At 31.6% G+C, this 23,512-nt stretch overlaps 1 protein-coding gene across 2 annotated transcripts in view; it reads left to right on the top strand.

The window, feature by feature from the left end:
• The window catches only part of klhl29 (kelch-like family member 29), a 611,610-nt gene that overhangs the window by 310,074 nt on the left and 278,024 nt on the right, over positions 1-23,512 (top strand). The window lies entirely within an intron of this gene.

Genomic DNA, 23,512 nt, shown 5'->3' with positions numbered 1-23,512 from the left:
TACACACCCAAACCCACACAAAGAAACAAACGCACAAACACACACACACACACACACACATGCAACCACACACAAAAACAGCAAACGCGCACACAGACACATGCATACACACTCACAAACATATACACACAAACAGCACACATGTGAACATGCATACACACATACACAAACGCATACACACATACAAAAACACGCACACAGACAAAAACACACATACACAAACAAACAAACACATACATATACACACATAAAAATGATAAACCACACACATAAATATGCATACACACACACACACACAAAAACATACACACACTCATTTGCACACTAACAAACAGACACACAAACACACACAAGCACACTCACAAACACACACACATAGACACAAACCAACAAGCACACACACATATAAATATAAACTTGCATACACATACAAAACACATACAAAACAACACAAACAACCACACACAAAAACAACAAACAGGCGCACACACAAACTTGCATAGACACATACACACAAACTTGCATAGACACACAAACAAACTTGCATAGACACGCACGCAAACTTACATAGACACACACACACACACACACACACACACACACACAGACAAACTAGCATAGACACATACAAACTTACATAGACGCACACACACACACCAAACAACACATACAACCACATACAAAAGCAACAGACACACACACACCAACTTGCATAGACACACACACACACACACACAAAACAACACATTCAACCACATACAAAAGCAACAGACACACACACATACACACACACACACAGAGACACACACAACAACACATTCAACCACATGCAAAAGCAACAAACAGGCACAGACACACACATACACACACACACACACAAAACAGCACGTACGACCACCCACAAAAACAACAAACACACACACACACACACACACACACTCTTGCAGACACACACACATACACATACAAGACAAAACATCCAACCACAATTACTTACAAACATACACACGCATATACACACGAACACACACACACACACATGCACACACACAAACAGTACAGCAGAGGTAGTAATTTGGACTTGCTGTAGTGTCATGTGTTGTTGTGACCTGCGTGTCTTGCTGTGGTTGTTTATAAATGGCTGTGTACGTGAGGGAGGAATGGATCTGGCTCATGCACACTGAGGTAACGGGATTCTGTTGTAGTGATATGATAAAATGATTAAACTGGCATCCCTCCATCTTTGTTTTATTAGCAGCTTAAATGGCGTGGAGTATTGTAGACATTGGGCTTTATAAAAATGAGCTACTATTAATAAATGCTCATAGTCATTTCAGTCGTGGCTGAGATTTTGTGCTCTCGCATTTCCTGCAGTAAATGAAAGATTTCTTTGTTCTGCATTTTCTTTTTAATGCACACAGCCTTTTTATTTGTTCTGATGGAAACAGTACTGACTAAAGGAGTGTAGAATGGCATAGCAAATATTCAAAATAGCCTAGCAACCAGCAAGATCATCTTAACGTCTAGCCAGTACCCATTAGGGTTGGATCGATAGACGATGCCATCGTCCATTGCCAATGGCCGATAGACATCATGATGCTGAGCTGGCATCAAGATCCTACGCCCCACCCCTGTCGCAGCAGCAACCCGCTCGCGAAAAATACATGCTGTCCCGTTTACACTAATGGTACAGTTTCTCTGTCGTAAATCTGTCATTTGTACCACACTATTTATAACCTAAAACCTCCATAATGATGCTCTAAACGGGCTGGATTAACAACTCCTTTAAAGAAAAACACCAACATTTATTGTGCAAATTATATTGTTCTACACGCACACGCATTTTAGTTTTGGTAAAAACATGCACTGCTTTCTATATTAATTGAAATGTATGTAAACGGCACATATAGGGCCTGTGTTTGCTTTACAAATATTATTGAGAATATTCTATATGGAATCACTTAGCTTACACGTATTCTAATCTCATATATAAATAACCATGTTAATGGTTGTAATTTACAGTAGGCAGTTTATTGAGAAAATAAAAAATCCTACTTAATAATAATGTTAATAATAATCATCATCATTATCATCATCATCATATTAATAATAATAATAATATTATAAATAATAATAATAAATTAATATTATTATTATTGTTGTTGTTTATAATAATAATAATTATTATTATTATTATTGTTGTTATTATTATTAATGTAGTATTATTAATGTATTATTATACTTATTATTATTATTATTACTATTACTAATGTATTATTATTATTATTATTATTATTATTATTATAAATGTATCATTATTATTATTATTATTATTATTATTACTTTATCATTACAGTTTTTTACAATTGCTATGACACTTTTATCAATACATTTAACAAGTTTCCTAAACTCTTAACACAGTTAGCACAACATCCGTCTTCGTGGGCTATACAATTAGCACATTTCTTGTTGTTTTGACACAAAATGCATCCAGTTAACACAAATTTAAAATGCTTTAACTTCTTTTACACACAAGCACAACCAAGAACAAAACAATGTAATTTTACAATCAAATTTACAAATGCTTTAACACAGTATGTCAGAACAGATAACACCATGTTCTAAACAGAAATTATATAGGATAAAGTCAAAATGAACAGCTGTTCTAATTGTGAATTGAAACACAAATATATTCCCTGTATTTTATTCACAATTGCCAATGCGAAACATCATATTGCGATTATATAAATAAATAAACAAATAAATGTGTGTGTATATATATATATATTTATTTATTTTATACATATATTTTATACATACATATATATATATATATATATATATATATATATATATATATATATATATATATATATATATATATATATATATATATATATATATATATATATATATATATATATTTATTTCAAGAGTTCACACTTAGATACTGTTTGACAACTTGTTAGCAAGTTAGCAGGTTTGGCATGCTGTCCCGGGAGAGAACCCTGAACTCGGAGATAGTTGAGCCCAGGGCTCCCGCCAGGTCCATAAAGCATGTGAGGGGAGTACGAGGTCAAGTGTTCTCGAGAGCTCCCCTCGGCAAAAGAGGAAAGGAGGAGAAGGGGTGGATGGGGGGTTTCTTCGGAAAACGAAGATAGGGGTGTAGATCTTAACTAGGTTATTTATAGTGAGTTTGGATCGTTCCGATTGACTAACTAATGAGCGTAGATGAGTGGCCGGCTGCAGTCAATCATATCACGTGCTCCTCTCGAAATTAGTTTATGAAACTTCATTTATATAACCGCAATATGATGTTTCTCATTGGCAATTGAATAAAATACAGGGAATATATTTGTGTTTCAATTCACAATTAGAACAGCTGTTCACTTTGACCTTATATTTCTTTATTTATTTATATAACCGTAATATGCTATTTCTCATTGTCAACTGAAAAAAAAAAAAAAAAATATATATATATATATATATATATATATATATATATATATATATATATATATATATATATATATATATATATATATATATATATATATATATATATATATATATATATATATATATATATATCTAGAAAGCACACTCATGTCTTGTTTTGGTTTTTCCAATCACATGATCTTATGTTCTAATAGAGGACTCTTGAAGTTTTTGAAAGGAACATCAAAGAACTCTGTCACCAATACGTCCATGTAAGATTATGCAATACAGTCATTACTGTACTATACAAAGTGTTTTGCAGTAAACTACTCTTTAAACCTGGAGTTCATTAGTACATACAGTACATATACAGTACAGCATTTGCATACACTGAGTCTAATTACTTTCAGAGAGTCATGAAGTTAGAGGCCAATCAAGTACTACATGAAATTTTCAATGTTGACAAGGCTGGGGATGTCGCCGTAGGAAAAACATACAGTAATAGGCCAAAGGGCGACAGTTACCGTGCCGGGCCACAGAAGATATCAAGTATAATGTGGATGAGAACATGTGGCAAAAGACCGGGCAGAATAGAAGATTACTTTGTTATTTTATTATAATTGTGGTGCTTTTTCTGTTTGCAGTGATGTCCTTCTGCAAAAAAGTCTGTACTGCAGAAATTCTGTGTCTGTATTTTTTTTTTTTTTTTACATAAACTGTAAATTTTATAAAGCAATTTTTTTTCTTCGTTTTGTATAGAATTTTTGCTGTAAAGGAAAGAAAATGCATGCATTTACTTAACCCAACGAAACAAAACTGTAACGAGACTTCAAATATAAGGGCAGAGCTGACACATAAACTAATGGAGTTTCTGTAATGTCAGCTGATGATAGTGTTTTTATTGTCAGTGTGTTCTGATTGACTGAATGTTTATGTTGGAAGGGAACATGTGTTTGTGTTTTGAACAATAATTTCATTTTGAAACATGATTGCAGTGTTTTGTTAGACATGGTGTAGTGTGTTCGTTTTTTATTGTATTTTGAAAAGTAGTTTAGAGGTTTAGTTTATAATGTGTGATTTTGAGCATGAAATTAACTGTTTTGCCAATTGTGTATTTTAGGTGTGTTGCTGCGTTAAGAGTTTAGCAAACTTGTTAAATGTATTGAAAAAAGTGTCATAGCCATTGTAAAAAACTGTATTATCATTGTTATTATAATAATAATAATAATAATAATTATTATTATTATTATTATTATTAATTTATTATTATTATTATTATTATTATTATTATTATTATTATTATCATTATTACTGTATTATTAGTATTGTTATAATTAATTAATTAATTAATTAATTTATTTATTTATTTATTTATTTATTTATTTATTTATTTATTTATTTATTTATTTATTTATTTACTTATTATTACTATTATTATTAAGTAGCATATTGTTTCTTTTTTATTATATAAATGTCATATACAGTACAGATACATTTCTTAATAAATAACCTACTATGAATTAAAACCAATAACCTATGCCTTTTTTTGTTTTGTTTGTTTTTTACAAGTTTTGGAGACGTAACGTAATGTTTATTCCCGCTTTTAAATAACATGTCACCTATAGCTTTTGTCTTAAGCCACGGCTGTGTTCAAAATGGCATAAATGTTTTCAAAGTGCACTACAAAGTGATCGCAATTGTCAATACGAAGATCGCTAAAACTGAACCGTGAAAATACTTTAAAAGCAAAAATTAAGTAAGAGAGATTACTTTTTTTATATTTTTTTTTTATCATTCACAACAAACGTGTGGTGGTGTTTGAAACCATGAGACGCAGAGAATAGACGCTCTTAACATGCTTCAGATGCTCTGGAGGTCATTAATAATATAATACCATTAATATTGAACCAGTTAAGGCATTTTAAAATGAATGAACAAAACAACATTTAAGATGTGTTACAGTGTGCTCAGCCTGCTGGTTTGTCCATTCACATACATTTTTATCATCATCTTGTAAAACAAACCTTTTTTTTAATGCTGTAATTTCAGTAAAAGTGTTTCCATCGTAGTTTAGGCGCATCTTTTCTATCAAATAAAAGTTTATCCTACTCAGTTATGTGTGTGTTTTTAATGCATATTTTTTAAAAGTTATGTGCATCATGACGTTTCCATCAATCGTTTTTATGCGCATCTCCAAAATGAGCATTAAAATAGGTGGGTGGCAAAAACGCAAGGCTAAGGCGAGAAATACTGCTTCGTCTTTAAAAAGAGGAGGAGTTTAGAGAATAAAACCTGCTCTTGACCAGGTTAGGTTCACAGAGTTAGTTACCACAGTAACTGACCCTGAGTTAAAGTTACCTCACTTTCTGAAACAAGCTTGACTCAACCTGCTTTCTAGAGTTTGACAAACTGGCCATTTTGAAACGGAAAACCCAGAGTTTCTCTCATTTCAGGGTTAAAATACTCTGAGTTTTCACTTAACCTCCTTTCTGAAATGGAGAACTACTTCCAACTAATTACAGAACTAATATATTTGACTTGGGACAAACTATTATTTAATTCTGACTGGTTCGTGAGTTTGGTTCGTAAAAAGGAGTGATACCATTCAATAAATGTAGAGTCCACTTCTAACTTTTTTAGTTTCCTAATTTATCCTTTTGGTTGATCCCTGTTAAACGCTAAGGTAAAACCAAAAAAGTACACGTGCATATGCATCAGGGCCTTCTAAATGATTTAAAACAAAGTGCAACAGACTATTGATGGCATCCGTTGCTATATGCAAACTGAAGGGGATCGAATTTTGCAGCAACCACATACCTTAGAAACCCCTCTAAACAAAGCCAAGCATTGTTGTAGCGAAGCTTGTGCTCTCACATTTTGTACAGTAATGAACAAAAATCCTTTCCGCATTGTGTAGATATGCAGACAGGCTTTTGTGATTGGTTGTGATGTGAGCAGATGCAGCAGCGCTGGCTAATGGAGTGTAGAGCAGCTTTTTAATGTCTCAATGTCAGCTTCCTCATAGTGGTAAGCACGAGAGTGATTAACATTTTATTACTGCCCTGTTGCTGACCTGGCACCCTCTTTCTGTCTAAATCGCACTTTAATTCACTCAAGTCTTTTCTTTCTTCACTCATCTCGCTGTCCTCATGCCTGTGGTGCTCAGTCACAGACGCACACGAGTATATACACAGGCCTATACACACACATATACACAAAGATATACACAAACAAACAGGCGCACACACACACAAACATGCATACTTACACAAACACACAGGCACACACATAAACACATGCATTCACACAAAAAAGCACACACACATGCACACAAACAAACACACACACAGACACACACAAACACACTTACAAACACACTCTTTTACTCTCACTCACACACACACAAAACATGGGCACACAGACAGGCGTCCACACACACACACACACACAAAAACACACTCACACAAGTACACACACACAAACTTACACAAGCACACCATTATGCATACACACACACACACACAAATAAACACGCACACAAACACACACATACACACAAACAAACGCACACTTACACAAGAGCACACACACAGAAACACACACACACTTTCTTTTTCTCACTCACACAGAAAAAAACCACACGCACAGACAAACACACTTACACAAGAACACACACACACAAATTTACACAGGCACACAAACACGCATATACACACACCCAAACAAACATAAACACTAACCATGCACACGCAAATGCGCAGACACACACACAAGTACAAACACAAAAACATACACAAGCACACACAAATGCACTTACACAAACACACACAAAAACACACACACAAGCACGCATACACGAACCCGAGCAAACACACAAGCACTCAAACTCACACACCCACACACACAGGCACACATACAAACAGCCAAACAAACACACGCAAGCACTCAAACACCTACACACATACACAAACAAACAGTCACACACACAAACACAAACACAAACACGCACACAAACACACACACACACACACAAACATAAGCACTCAAACATGCACACAAACACACACACACATGCTACAGCATTCCTGTACGTCAGTATGATAACATGTCCGTGAAGAGCAGGTTTGTGCCAGCAGGAGCAGATGTCTCTCTCATGCCCCGTCCTGAGTCACTCGCCCACTGCTCTACACACACACACACACACACACACACACACACACACACACACACACCTCCATCTCTCTCTCTCTCTCTCTCTCTCTCTCTCTGTTTCAGCAGAATAATCAGTGCTTTCATGATCCACTGTGAGGAGCAGCGAGAGTCACACTAGCTGGAGATCAGCTGATATACAGTACACTGGCCTCCACTATTACAGGTGAAGTCAAAATATTAGCCCTCCTAAATTATGAGCCGTGTGTATTTATATATATATATATATATATATATATATATATATATATATATATATATATATATATATATATATATATATACATTCCCCCAATTTCTGTATGTATTTCACATTTCTAATAAAACTCATCTCTAATAACAGATTTATTTAATCTTTGCCATGATGACAGTAAATAATATTTGACAAGATATTTTTCAAGACACTTAATACAGCTTAAAGTGACATTTTAAGGCTTAACTAGGTTATTTAGGTGAGTTAGGCATATTATGATTTGTACTGTAGACAATCAAAAAAATATAGCTTAAGGGGACTAATAATATTGACTTTAAAAAAATGTTGTTTTTTTTAAATGTAAAACTACTTTTATTCTGTCCGAAATAAAACAAATAAGAATATCTCTGGAAGAAAAAATATTATAGGAAAAACTGTGGAAACTGGATTATCTGAAAAAGAAAAATCACAGGAGGGCGAATGTTTATGACTTCAACTGTATATGAATTCAAATAAATAAAATTACATCTTTATTATTGTTATTACATTATTACTTTTTAGAATGTCTAATTTTTCTTTTAATTAGTTTCAAAGAAAATATCAAATATCTTATATTATATCTTAATATCAAATATTTTTTGTAGAGTAACTACTGTATATACACTCATTGGCCACTTTATTAGGTACACCTTACTAGTACCGGGTTGGACCCCCTTTTGCCTTTAGAACTTCCTTAATCTATTGTGGCATAGATTTGACAAGGTACTAGAAATATTACTCAGAGATTTTGGTCCATATTGACATGATAGCATCACGCAGTTGCTGCAGATTTGTCGGCTGCACATCCATGTTGCCAATCCCCTGTTCCACCACATCCCAAATGTGCTCTATTGGATTGAGATCTGGTGATGGTGGAGGCCATTTGAGAGCAGTGAACATATTGTCATGTTCAAGAAACCAGTCATTCAAGAGATGATTCACGCTTTATGACATGGTGTGTTATCCTGCTGGAAGTAGCCCTCAGAAGAGGGCAACAATACTCAGGTAGGCTGTGGCATTGAAACGATGCTCAATTGGTACTTATAGGCCCAAAGTATGCCAAGAAAATATCCCCAACACCATTAAACCACCACCAGCCTGCCTAAACCATTAATAGCAGGATGGATCAGAGTCGATCAATGGTTTGTGAAATACTCAGACCAGCCCATCTGCCACCAACAACCATGCCACGTTCAAACTCACTTAAATCCCCTTTCTTTCCCATTCTGATGCATGGATTGAACTGCAGCAGATCGTCTTGACCATGTCTACATGCCTAAATGCATTAAGTTGCTGCCATGGATTGGCTGATTAGAAAATTGCATTACCGAGCAGTTGGAGAGGTGTACCTAATAAAGTGGCCAGTGAGTGTACATTGTATGAGCTGTTTATCAGAAGTTTATATGTGTTTTTTCAATCAATTACTCTTACATAGGCAGCACTTGACCCTAGAAATACAATCTGCCTCTGATGCAGCAGTATCTACTGTAGTTCACTGCTCTTACAGCCCTTAAAAACACACATTTGCTCTCCTCCCTAAAGAAACACACAGAAAGTGAACGGCTTGTTCAAGAGCTGGACGTGGTCATTGATCTTGGCTTTGGTTTGATCAAGAGCTCTTGGGTTTTCCGGAACAATAGAGGCGTGAAGCAGCTCCAGACAGAGGCTCATTGTGGATCTTCTGCCCACTGAAAGAGCCTGTGTTTCTGTGCTCGTATTCTTCATTCTTCAGTCTGGGTGAAACATGAGCGCTGCGCTGGGCTGGACGGACACCATCAGGGTCAGTTTGTGCAGAGAGAGGGCCCTTTCTGAATGATGGCCATTATTCTTACTGAAGAAGCTCTTTGTCACGATGTGGAAACATGATCAGAATGGATCTTATGTTCTTGCGTTGACTGAAGTGGGTGGTGATATTGTAAAGCTTTTCTTGTTTGTTTTTGTGTGTGTGTGTGTGTTTATGGTATTGAGCAGAAATGTTTTATTATTTTTTTAATAAGATATTTGAATAAGAGCAAGTCATTATTTGTGAAATTTATAGTACAATCTACTGGTTTAAAATGTATTGAATAATCATGAATATGTGAGCAAAACTGTCATGAATGAGGCTGATGAAAAACACACTTGTTTGAAGTGAAGATTAGAAGTGAAAACATTTCTTATATTTTATTTTAGGTTTTTGATTGTTTTATTTAATTTTAAATGTAATTAAATTAAATTTTATTTTATTTTGAACATAATCAAAATGGATCTTTTATTTTACATTTATTTTGTGTATTTTTTGTTTAATTTTTAAAAAAATATTTATTTATTTAATTGAATTTCATTAATTTTTTTATTATCATTTTTTTACTTTATTTTATTTGTGGAATTTTAAGTGCTATAAAATATTTTCTCCATTATAAAACATGGTCAGAATGGATCTTATATTCTTGTGTTGAAGGTTTTTGTTTGTTTTTGTTTGATTTATTTAATTTTAAATTTAGTTTTATTTTGAACATGCTCTTAATGGATCTTTTACCTTACATTTGTTTTGTGTATTTTGTTGTTTAATATATTTTAAAATATTGAATTTATTTTGTTTCATTTTTTTATTTTATTTTTTTTCTTATTTTGTTTTACTTATTTATTAATTCATTTTATTTTATTTTATTTTTTTTAATTTAATTGATTTAATTTTATTAATTTAATTTTATTAATTTAATTTATTTAATTTTAATTAAAAATTTACTTTTTTTACTTTACTTTTACAATTTTTATTTTACTTTACTTTTTCACTTTATTTTTTTTTTTTTTTTGAGTGCTGTAAAATATTTTCTCCATCATAAAACATGGTCAGAATGGATCTTATGTACTTGTGGTGACTTTTAATCAGATACTTTAATAAGAGCAAGTACATGACATGTGTAATATGTAGTACAATCTGCTGGTTTTAAATATATAGAATAATCATGGAAATGTGAGGAAATCTGCAGAGATTTTAAGTCATGAATGAGGCTGATGAAAAAATAGACGTTTTAAGTGATCATTGGAAGTGATAACTTTAGCATTCGTTTTGATGAAAACACTTTTTAAGAATATACATTAATACATTTATAATTTGTTTGTGTATATATTTTCTTTTACATTTTTATTTATTTTATTTTTTAAATTAATTTTATTTTATTTCATTTTAAACAAATAATAATGTAAAATAAAGTATAAAATAAAGTATAACATAATAAAATCCATGAAGAGACAACTACACTCGGTAATTTTTTTTTCTCTGTATTACACACACATATACACAAACAAATAATTCATTTATTAATAGGTTGGAATTGATAACTTTAGTGTAAATTATGTATTTAAATAAAAACACCTTTTAAGAATTTACATATTGTAATATAATATTTTTTATGTGTGTGTTTGTGTGTACACTTCAGAGAAAAAAAATTACTGACGTAAATTTGCCTTTTCATGGCTTTTATTTTTTTATACTTTATTTTGTATTTTATTTTACTTTAATTATTGTTTTTATTTTTAACTTAAAAAGTTTTATTTTTACTTTAATTTTATTGTATTGTTCTAAAGTTTTGTTTATTTTTTAATTTAATTACATTTTTTATTTAATAAATTTTTTTATTTAATTAAATTTTGTCTTTTAAAGGTTCTATATTATATTTTAGAGGCTATAAAATAGTAGCTCATAAAACACACAAAACAGATCTGATTGGATCTTTTATTTTACATTTTTATTTGTTTTATTAAATTATTTTTGTTTAATAAAAAAAATGTTTTATTGTATTTTGAGTTTGGTATATGATATTTAGAGTGCTTTAAATATTAGTTCTATCATAAAACCGTTTCAGAATGAATCTTTTATTTTCACTTGTTTTTTAATTATTTTGTTTAATTTAATTTAAAAAAAATTATTATATTTTGTTTCATTTGAATAGATTTTATTTTGAAGTTAGTATAATATATTTTAGAGGCTATAAAATAGTATCTTCATCATAAAATACATTTTTATGTTTACAAATACAAATATATATATATATATATATATATATATATATATATATATATATATATATATATATATATATATATATATATATATATATATTTTTTTTTTTTTTTTTTTTTTTTATATATTTTATTTTGTTTGATTTTATTCCAAATTTGGTTAGATTATATTCTAGAGTGCTATAAACTAATAGTTCCACCATGAAATGCTGCATAATGTTTATTCACTTTTAATTAAATCTTTATTTAAATCTGTGGTAAATTTGGCACTTAATTTTTAGATACTTGTGAAATATTAGACACCTCTCAAGGTATTTTAGTGTTAATTTAATTTAAATATATATATATATATATATATATATATATATATATATATATATATATATATATATATATATATATATATATATATATATATATATATATATATATATATATAAATAATTGGTATTTTAAGAATTGCATGTTTCAGATATGAGAAGAATCGCTGTCAGTTTAGTTTCCAGATGAGCAATTGACCCATTACAGAAGAGTCTTCCAGTCTGGTACCTGCTCATGCATTAAAGATGACTGAATTGAAGAGTTTGGACTGTAGAAGCTATGCTCTTTATAAAGTGCAGCAGTTTAATGCTGGGAACTCTTGAATGATGTGACAGCATTAGCCAAATGAGAAATCTGCTTTGTACACAGCACATTTGCACCTGAGAGCATCTTTGAGTACATGAATGAACTTCAGAAACCTTGAATTGAGCATTTGCTTAACTCCGCCCTCTTCCCTTTCTGCAGGCCAATCAGATGGTCTGTACAGCTCTTGACAGATTTGGAGATGTAGAAATGTGTAATTCAGCTGTTGTGTGTTGAGCAAGATCACATGTTTGATATCTGTGTTTCACTATTTAATTTAATTTATTTATTTTAAAGTATGTGTGCATTTATATATATAAATTAAATATGTAGTCTTTTTTTGTATCTTGAGTTTGTGCCTCACGCTTGAATAATGATTAGAGTGAATCTCCAGTTAACAATTTACTGAATTAAATGACACAGTCAGAGTTAATCTCCAGTTAACAATTAAGTGATTCAGATTATATGGTCAGAGTGAATCTTTAGTTAACGATTCATTGAAAGACAGATGTAGTCAGTGTGCCTTTCCAGGTAATGATTCACTGATTCACTGAAAGACAGAGTCAGATTGTGTCAGTGATTTAGATTATACAGTCAGAGTGAACCTCCAGTTAATAATTTACTGAATCACTGAAAGACAGAGTTTGATTGAATCTTCAATTATGATTCATTGATTCAGATGATACAGTCAGTGTGAATCTCCAGTTAACAATTTACTCTTTTAGATGATACAGTCAGAGTCCAAGTGAATCTTCAATTATGGTTCACTGAATCAGATGATACAGTTAGTGTGATGCTCAAGTTAACAATATACTGATTCAGATGATGCAGTTAGAGTAAACATTTAATTAACGATTCACTAATTTACTGAAAGACAGAGTCAGAGTGAATCTTCAGTTAATGATTTACTGATTCAGATGATACGGTCAGAGTGAATCTACAGTTAATGATTCACTGATTCACTGAAAGACAGAGTCAGAGTGAATCGACAGTGAATGATTCACTGATTCAGATGATACAGTCAGGGTGAATCTCCAGGTAACGATTCACTAATTCACTGAAAGACAGAGTCAGAGTGAATCTTCATTTAATGATTCACTGATTCAGATAAAACACTTAGAGCCAGTCTCCAGTTAACGATTTAATGATTCAAATGATACAGTCAGAACGAGTCTCCAGTTATTAATTCAATGTTTCACTGAAAGACAGCCAGAGTGAATCTTCAGTTATTGATTCACTGACTCAGATGATACAGTCAGAGTGATTCTCCAGGTAATGATTCACTGAAAAGCAGAGTAGAGTGATTTACTGATTCAGATAATACCGCTAGAGTCTCCAGTTAATGATTTATTAATTAGGATGATATAGTTAGTTCGAGTTCCCAGTTAATGATTCACTGATACACATGATACAGTCACAGCGAGTCTCCAGTTAACAATTTACTGATTCAGATGATAGAGTCAGAGTGAATCTCCAGTTAACAATTCACTGAAAGACAGTCTGAGTGAATCTTTAATTAATGATTCACTGATTTAGATGATAGAGTCAGAGTGAATCTCCAGTTAACAATTCACTGAAAGACAGTCTGAGTGAATCTTTAATTAATGATTCACTGATTTAGATGATAGAGTCAGAGTAAATCTCCAGGTAATGATTTACTGAAAGATGGTCGGAATGATTCACTGATTCAGATCGTACAGTCAGAGCGAGCCTTCATGTAATAGTTTGTTCATTCATTCATTCTCGTATTCTTAGATTTTTTTGATTGATTTATTGATTGATTCATTGATTCTTTTATTCTTCCATCCATTGATTGGTTGATTGATCGATTTATTGATTAATTGATTTGATTAATTAATTGATTGATTGATTGATTGATTGATTGATTCATTCATTCATTCATTCATTCATTCATTCATTCATTCATTCATTCTTTCATTCTTTTGTTCTTAGGTTAATTGATTGATTGATTAATTGATTCATCGATTTATTTGTTGATTCATTGATTGACTCATTGATTCTTTCTTTATTCGATCTATTGATTGATTAAGTGATTGATTGATTTATTGACTCATTCATTTTCACATATTCAGCTTTTCCACTGGTAGATGATGAACAGAATGCTGTTTCTGGGTTTGTGTAGCGCTCATTATCTTGCATCACGTCTATGTGGAGTGTGTTCACAGTGTCCTACACTCCCAGCGGACCAGAAACCCAGTCTTCCCTGAGTCTGAATAATCCCAGCGCGCGGCCTGACCGTCCACAAACGCTCAACTGCTTTGTGCTGAAGAGTACGCCGCATTTATTTATTTATTCATTTATTTTGGGCCGCGCGGTTGAGCACGGGACACACAGGCTGTTTTCTGTCGAGTCAGGGATGCCATCTGCCACACACTGATAATGGCCCGCCAGGGACCAACACAACCACTATGAATTAAAACAGCCAGAAAATGGAGAAGGCTTGGCTCCGCTCCGGTCCTGCCACGTTTCGCAGTGTCTGTCAACGCCACCCCCGCCGATGCCAGCAGATGCCCGTAAAACGCCTCGCATGTGCATTTTATGTGTCGCTCACCAGGACTGCGGGAAAAATGCGATAGGCAATATTGTGTTTTGATACAATTGCGCTTATAAAAAGTCCAGGCGGCTGAGGAAGATTTAACATTTGGTGACAGCTGGGCGTGGGAAATGCATAGGATTATTACAGCGGAAAATACCATGTCATAAATGATGCATTTTTACGAGGATTAGAGAACACTTGGGAGATGAACAGGGCAAAATATGGAAAAAGCAAGAGGCGGTGAAGAATTCTCTGTGTGGTGATCGTGAACAAGGTAACTGTCGGTCAACATAAGGCCAGCGCTGGAGGAATTTACTTGAGTAAAGATACAGATACCATAATAAAACATTACTGCAGCAAAAGCTCTAAGTACTGTACTTCTTTTCAGTTTGACTTCAGCAAACCGCTTGATTTCTCATCTACAGACATGGAGTAAAAAGATTGTTTTGTTAGAAAACCAAGCAACTGAGAAAAGCACATTATTTTTGAATCAGCAAAGGGTAAAATCACTCAGTTTGAGAGTATGATTTGAATCAGTGAATCGTTAACTGGAGAATCACTCAGACTGTATCATATGAATGAGTGAATCATTAGCTGGATCGGGTTCATTATATTGATTATTTGTTATATTTAAGATGTAATTGTATTTAAAAAAATAAATATAAGTAATATAAATTAATAAATTGTTTTATCAAAAATAAAATAAATCAAGTTTGTAAAAAAAACTGTAAACATCTACTGTAACTGAAAACTCAACTATTCTAATTTATTAAAATAGCTATTGTAACATTTATTATAATATTATATATATATATATATATATATATATATATATATATATATATATATATATATATATATATATATATATATATATATATATAATCTTTTGTAGCATAGATTCAGCAAGGTACTGAAAATATTCCTTTAAGATTTTGGTCCATATTAACTTGATAGCATCACGCAGTTGCTGCAGATTTGTCGGCTGCACATCTATGATGTGAATCTCCTGGTCCACCACATGCCAAAGGTGCTCTACTCGACTGAGATCTGGTGACTGTGGAGGCCATTTGAGTACAGTGAACTGAGATGATTCGTTCTTTATGACATGGTGTGTTATCCTGCTGAAAGTAACCATTTGAAGATGGGTGCACTGTGGTCAGAAAGGGATGGACATGGTCAGCCACAATATATCAGGTAGGCTGTGGAGTTGACACGATGCTCAATTTGTACTGATGAGGCTAAAGTGTGCCAAGAAAATATCCCCCACACCATCGCACCACCACCAGCCTGAATTGTTGATATAAGGCAGGATGGATTCATGCTTTCATGTTGTTGATGCCAAATTCTGACCCTACCATCCGAATGTCGCAGCAGAAATCGAGACTCATCAGACCAGGCAACGTTTTTCCAATCTTCCATTGTCTAATTTTAGTAAGCCTGTGCAAATTGTAGCCTAGCCTGTAGCATCAACAAGACATTTGCGCCCACAGAACTGCCGCTCCTGGATATTTTCTCTTTTTCAGACCATTCTCTGTAAATCCTAGAGATGTTTGTGTGTGAAAATCCCAGTAGATCTGCAGTTTCTAAAATACTCAGACTAGCCCGTCTGACACAAACAACATGCCACGTTCAAAGTCACTTAAATCCCCTTTCTTTCCCATTCTGATGCTCGGTTTGAACTGCAGCAGATCATCTTGACCATGTCTAAATGCAGTTGTACAGGTGTACCTAATAAAGTGGCCGGTGAGTGTACAGTACATGAGCTATAATCATAAATGTCATAAAATACAAAATAATAAATAAATAGCAGCAGGAGAATAAATAATAATGACACTATTTGGATGAACTCTGTAGGAGAATGAGTCCTGACCCATAAACACGTGTGCAACACAACAGCATTGTTTAGTCTCAGCTCTTCGTTTTTCGCGTGTATTGTGGCAGATTTTGTGATCTAGGACAGAGTTGAGGCCGGTGGGTGACTGAAGTCTGGAGGGACACACTCTCATATATGCTGTTTTGTGTTTTTGTCCCTCGATCGCTCCAGTGGGAGTTTTGTCGAGAGTTTTGGAGGAAAGTAGACTTTGTTTGGGTTCGTTCTGAAGGTCAGCACATCCCTGCAAACTGCCATCGCTAATTAGGTCCAGGTTTGTAGAGCTCAGCTACTGTATACCATACAGTGTCACATTGCTTGATGAGAAATGAATTTGAGAAATATGTAGCTTATAATATTTTCTGTGTACATTTTAATTTTAAAGATTTAAAACTCCTGAAAATTATTTTTTAATGATTTTTTTACATTTGACAATACTTTAGATTTCATATATTGGATATTTAAAAATACTAAAATAACCTAAGTATACTTAGTTGTTAAATGACAAGAAATGCAACATTTTTTATAGATTTTAAAAATATTTTACAGTATAGACTTTTTTTTTTTGCTATTTATTAGGGAATTAGACATATATACGAGATATATAATTATTTCATATGCAAATACATGAAAAATATATCTTTGTGTGTGTGTGTGTTTGTATGTTGGAATTACTTATTAATTGTTAAAAACTATTTATACTGTGTATATATACATTGCTCATCACAAATAAGTACATCCCATTTTCAATTTCAAAATATATTTTGGTGCGTTTGAACAAATCAGAATAATTAAACTATATATAAATGATATATTTTTGTCTCCAAACATCTTTAGAAACTGAAAAGTAATAAATTTAAATTTAGGTCAAATATTGCAAAATAGATTTCAAACTACAAAATTATAATTTTTTAATAGTTGTAATATTATTACAATAACATATTATTGTAATAACATACATATTATTGTAAGTTTTTTTGTTACATCAGTCCCAGATTTGGCTTCAGTACTGACTAAATAATGTGTATGCACAAATATAATATTGTATAGCATCCTGTTAAACATTTAAAATTTAAACGATAGATTTGTAAGGTTTGCACTTATACCCCCGGTTTTACAAACAAGGTTTAATGCTAGTCAAGATTAAATTGCATGTTTGAGCTGTCTCAACTCAAAATAACTTGCAGGGAGATGTCTTAAAATAGCACACCATTGTTATATTTTTCGAAGGTCATTTTATAAATGTGGCTTAAATAGCCTAAATTACCTAAGGCCTAGTCCTGACTTAATCTAAGCGCTGTTTGTAAAACGAAGCCATAAATATTAGGGCTGGAAGGGCATTCACTGCTTAAAACATATGCTGGATAAGTTGGCGGTTCATTCCGCTGTGGCGATCCCAGATTAATAAAAAAACTAAGCCGAGAATGAATGAATGAATGAATGAAAAAAATACAAATAAAATAATAATAATAATGATAATAATAATAATAATTATTATTATTATTATTATTATTATTTATTTATTTATTTATTTATTTATTTATTTATTTATTTATTTATTTATATGTATTATTATTTAACAATAATAAATATTATTTTAATTTAAGACTTTAAAAATATTTATTTAAAATCTAAAAGTAACTATTATTATTGTAATAGTCTGACAAAATTTGTTCAATTACTTATTCTCATAATTTTTTACAATCTTTATATTGCCCTCAAACTGTTTTTTTCTTCATTCATTCATTCCAGCCCAATTAAAATAAATTAACCTTTTAAATTAATGTATTTATTTATTTCAGTGCCAGTTGGCATTTCTTTGTGGAGTTTGCATGTTCTCCCCGTGTTGGTGTGGTTTTCCTACAGGTGCTCCAGTTTTCACAGTCCACAGGCATGTGCTATAGGTGAATTGGGTGAACAAAATTGGCCATAGTGTGTGTGAATGTGAGAGTGTATGGGTGTTTAATAGTACTGGGCATTCGCTGCATGAAACATATGCTGGATTAGTTGGTGGCTCATTCCGTAGTGGTGACTACTGAAATGGAAACTAGGCCAAAGGCAAATGAATGAATGTATTTATGTAACAAAAATGATATATTATCATTGTAGTTATGCAACAAAGTCCATTGTTGTCATAATTTCTTACAATCTTGATACCAACATCAAACGGAGTTTTTCTTGTGTTTTTCAGTGTAGTATTGTAATCTATTGATCTAGTTGAATGTTGCGTGTGTTTGCGGTCAGCCGACGGTGTGTTTGGTGTGTTGATGGTGTAAAACCTCTTTCAGATTGGCTTTGCTGGAGGTGACGGAGCTGCGTGATGAAGTAAAGCGCGGGTCAGGCAGGATAATGGAGGAGATGGAGACCAAGCACAGGGTCTTTTCCATTAACTGGAGGTTAAAGCTCTGCCCCGTCACTCCGCCGGCCCGCTTGACATCAAATCTCAACTCAATAAAACTTGAGCAAAGAGCAGCGAGTGAAGCCCAGTCGCCAAACTTCAACTGCTGTTAATCTTAACTTGTCTTTAAATGATGATTTCTGTGATTATTTTTCTCTTGTTTATTTTAGGGTTTTATTCGAGCAGCTTTTCCCTGCACTGCTCTGTGATAAATTTGCTAATTAAAAATCATTCAGTTTCAGTCAGCGGGAACTTTCTTGATTTTTGTTTTATTATTACTGAATAATTTGTTTATTTTATGGCATATTTCATGCTTTACCATTGACTTACCTATTTTAAATTTGCTGGAAAATTTCTGACAAATTAAGCGATTTTAATTACACATTATCATTATTCATTCGTTCATTGATTCCTTCATTTGTTCATTTTCTTTTCCGCTTAGTCCCTTTATTCATCTGTGGTCACCACAGTGGAATGAAGGACCAACTTATTCATCATATGTTTGACGGAGCAGATTCCCTTCCAGCTGCAACCCAACATTGGGAAGCATCAATACACACTTATTCACACACATACACTACAGACAATTTAGCTTTCCCAACTCACTTGTACCACATGTCTTTGGACTGAAGTGGAAACCGGAGCACCCGGAGGAAACCCATGCAATCATGGGGAGAACATGCCCACTGCGCTACCGTGACACCCTTATTATTATTATTATTATTATTATTATTATTATTATTAATTAATTAATTTTATTTATTTTATTTATTTTATTTATTTTATTTATTTTATTTATTTTATTTATTTACTTATTTATTATTATTTTTTATTATTATTACTACTACTTTGATTATTATCATTATATGTCCCACATTTTATTTTATTTTATCGTGGTTAGTTACAAATTGCTGTGAAATATCTTACAAATTATGCCATTTTATTGACACGTTTATTATTATTATTATTATTATTATTATTATTATTATTATTATTATTATTATTATTGTTACCTTGTCTCAAAAAACACAAATCTTACTAATCTATCTTATTTAGCTTTAGTTGTTTTTATTAAAAAAATTATTTTATCTTAATTTTTGTATTTATAATTTTTTTTTATTTTATCTAAAAATAAAGATTAAATAAAACAACTAAAATTGTATTTAAATTGATCTCTCGAGATTAATTTGTAGGTGAAAACATTTTCATTAGATTTTATTTATTTATTTAATTTATTGTTAATGGGTTTAATTTGTTTGTTTTTTTATTTGTTTTTTTATTGTTAATGGGTTTCAATAGTGAATAAAATTCAGACATGAAATTTATGACTATAATGTGTCCACAGAAAGAAATTGCACTACATTCTCAGTAGATAAAGTAGACTTTCAAAATATTATAATGACAGAGTTGATAAATGCACAGTATTAGTGATAAATAAATATAACCACAGTCAGGAAAAGGTACAAGCATTTATTAAATTAAGTTAAATTAAATTAAATTAAATTAAATTAAATTAAATTAAATTAAATTAAATTAAATTAAATTAAATTAAATTAAATTAAATTAAATTAAATTTTAATTATTTTATTTTATTTTAACAGTATGTGGTTCGCATGAAGTTTCTCCAGATTTCCCCTCACTCCAAAGCAATTTTCCATAACTCCAAACTATGATGAGTGTGTATGGATGTTTCCCAGTGATGGGTTGCCGCTGGAAGAGCGTCCGCTCTTTTAAACATATGCTGGATAAGTTGGTGGTTCATTTCGCTGTGGTGACCCCTTATGAATAAAGGGAATGAATGAAAGAATAAACAGTGTGTGAATTTCCCAGAACTAACTTATTCATAACTGTCCTAAATATTCTTAGCAGGGTCACAAAATAAGAGAGATCTCAAATAAAAAAGCATAAAAGAAAACGACTCATGTAATATTTAATTGGACCTCCTCAGAATTGATTCCGATATAAAAACACGATTACACTGCTCCATAAAGCTATAATAATCTTCCAGATATTTTTGGGGAGGAGGCTTAAATCTCATTTTTACAATAGACCGTAAATGAAGGCGTTTTAATGAAGACGTTTAGTAACATCTCCACCACACTTGGGCCTTTTTTTCCGCTAAATAATGAATTAGCAATGCTGGTCTGACATGAGCACTTGTAATACTGATTATATGAGGCAGATTTGAGCACAATGACTAATTAAAGCCTCGTCATTTCTGCTGAAACCTCACATAAACACACAACTGACATTTGCATATTTTAATTACACACATTCATATTTATATTAGGGCAGAACGGAACTTTTTATGGTGAATGGAGGGTAATTATGGACTTTAAATGGCATGGAGGACAATGTGAATGTGTGGAAAGTGAACGCAATGTTTTGTAAGTTCAGCGTTTATCTGCTTGTTTTGAAGATGAATTTTATGGGACAGTAGATACGGTGTTTTGTCTTAGTAATTAGGGTTGTCCTAATTATTATGTTGATATCACAGCTATATTACCTAATAAAGTGCAATCTTGCTTTTTAGGATAACATATTTGCTTTAGAAATTTGTACTTTATTATCAGGGTGTGAATTATGGGGGGATTGAGGTGCTCCGATCCCCCCTAATTAACGATTGATCCCTCCTGAAGAACATCAAAACAAAATGTATGGGTGTTTTCCCTTTAACAGCTAAGAAGTAATTTGCTCTGATCTGTGTCTTAAATAATATTTCTTATTACAGTAATGGATAACGTAAATATACATTTGACCACCCCCATAATGGTTCATACCACTGTGAATGCATGTTTGCGTCAAAAATATTAATTTAGCCAGCAAATCTAGAGCATCAACAGACAGCGTAAGTGTTCACAAAACAGGTTTCTTGTAAAATAGGCATTTGTACTGTAGGTATCCATAAAACTTGATACATAGTTTGTATTTCATTATGCTCTTACTCACACATGGAAGCTAAACAGTAAAATAAAAAATATATATGTGCAGTTTTTCATGGTCATCCATTAATCGGTGCTGGAATGCAAAGCTGTCACTATTTATTTAATATCACAAATGTCACTGAACCAGTAAATATCTCTCAAAACACTGAAAACAAAAGTTTGATTAATAAATTAAATGCAATTTAATTGGATATATAACTTTGGTTGACTGAGGCATATTACTGAACATAACTGAAAAACTTCCTCGATCAGCAATGTATAATTCGTACCCTGTTTATTATATTATATTATATTATATTATATTATATTATATTATATTATATTATATTATATTATATTATATTATATTATATTATATTATATTGTATTATATTATATTATATTATATTATATTATATTATATTATATTAGTATCTTGAAAATTGTATGTTTAAAATTAAATGTTTAGTTTGTTTGTGTAATTAATTTTATTTAATATTACATTGTATTATTTAAAGAATTGAATTGTATCTTTAAAATTAATTGTGAAATGTTTGAAAATTAGCTTAGTTTAAAGCATTCTTCTATTTGTATGTTATTATTTTGATTATTTATTTTTTGTATTTTTATTTTAAACTTGTTTAAATATTTTATTATTTTTATTTTATTTTATTTTATTTACACTTCCCATAAAAATGTTTAAATATTTTGTTTAGAATTGTATATATTATTTTTGTGCATTTTTATTTTATGAATTATATATTTCAAATTAATTGTAAAATATTTTACATTTTACTATAATATATTTTTATTGTTTAAAAATTGTATTGTAAAAACATAAAATGTTTATAGGGACATTTTAGAATTAAAATGTCTGAAATTTACTTGAATGTTACATCAAATATCTTAGCTACAATATGCAATATTATTTAATATATTTTAATTTATTTATATTATTTATTTAATTGTATTCTTCTTCTTTTTCTTCTTCTTCTTCTTCTTCTTCTTTTTCTTCTTCTTTTTTTCCTCATTTTCCTGTCAGCTTAGTCCCTTTATTAATCCGGGTCACCACAGCGGAATGAACCACCAACTTATCCAGCAAGTTTTTTACGCAGCGAATGCCCTTCCAGCTGCAACCCATCTCTGGAAAAAATATTTGATATATATTATATATTATAATATATTGATAAATGTTAGTAACACATTTTATTTATAACCGCGTTATTTCTAGGGATGGGAATCGACAGTTGAT

The sequence above is a fragment of the Danio rerio genome, chromosome 20 (assembly GCF_052040795.2).
Source record: "Danio rerio strain M-AB ecotype USA chromosome 20, GRCz13ab, whole genome shotgun sequence".
NCBI classification, from domain to species: Eukaryota; Metazoa; Chordata; class Actinopteri; order Cypriniformes; family Danionidae; genus Danio; species Danio rerio.
Note: the sequence above shows the minus strand (reverse complement) of the source record. Positions and strands in the feature narration are given on the sequence as shown.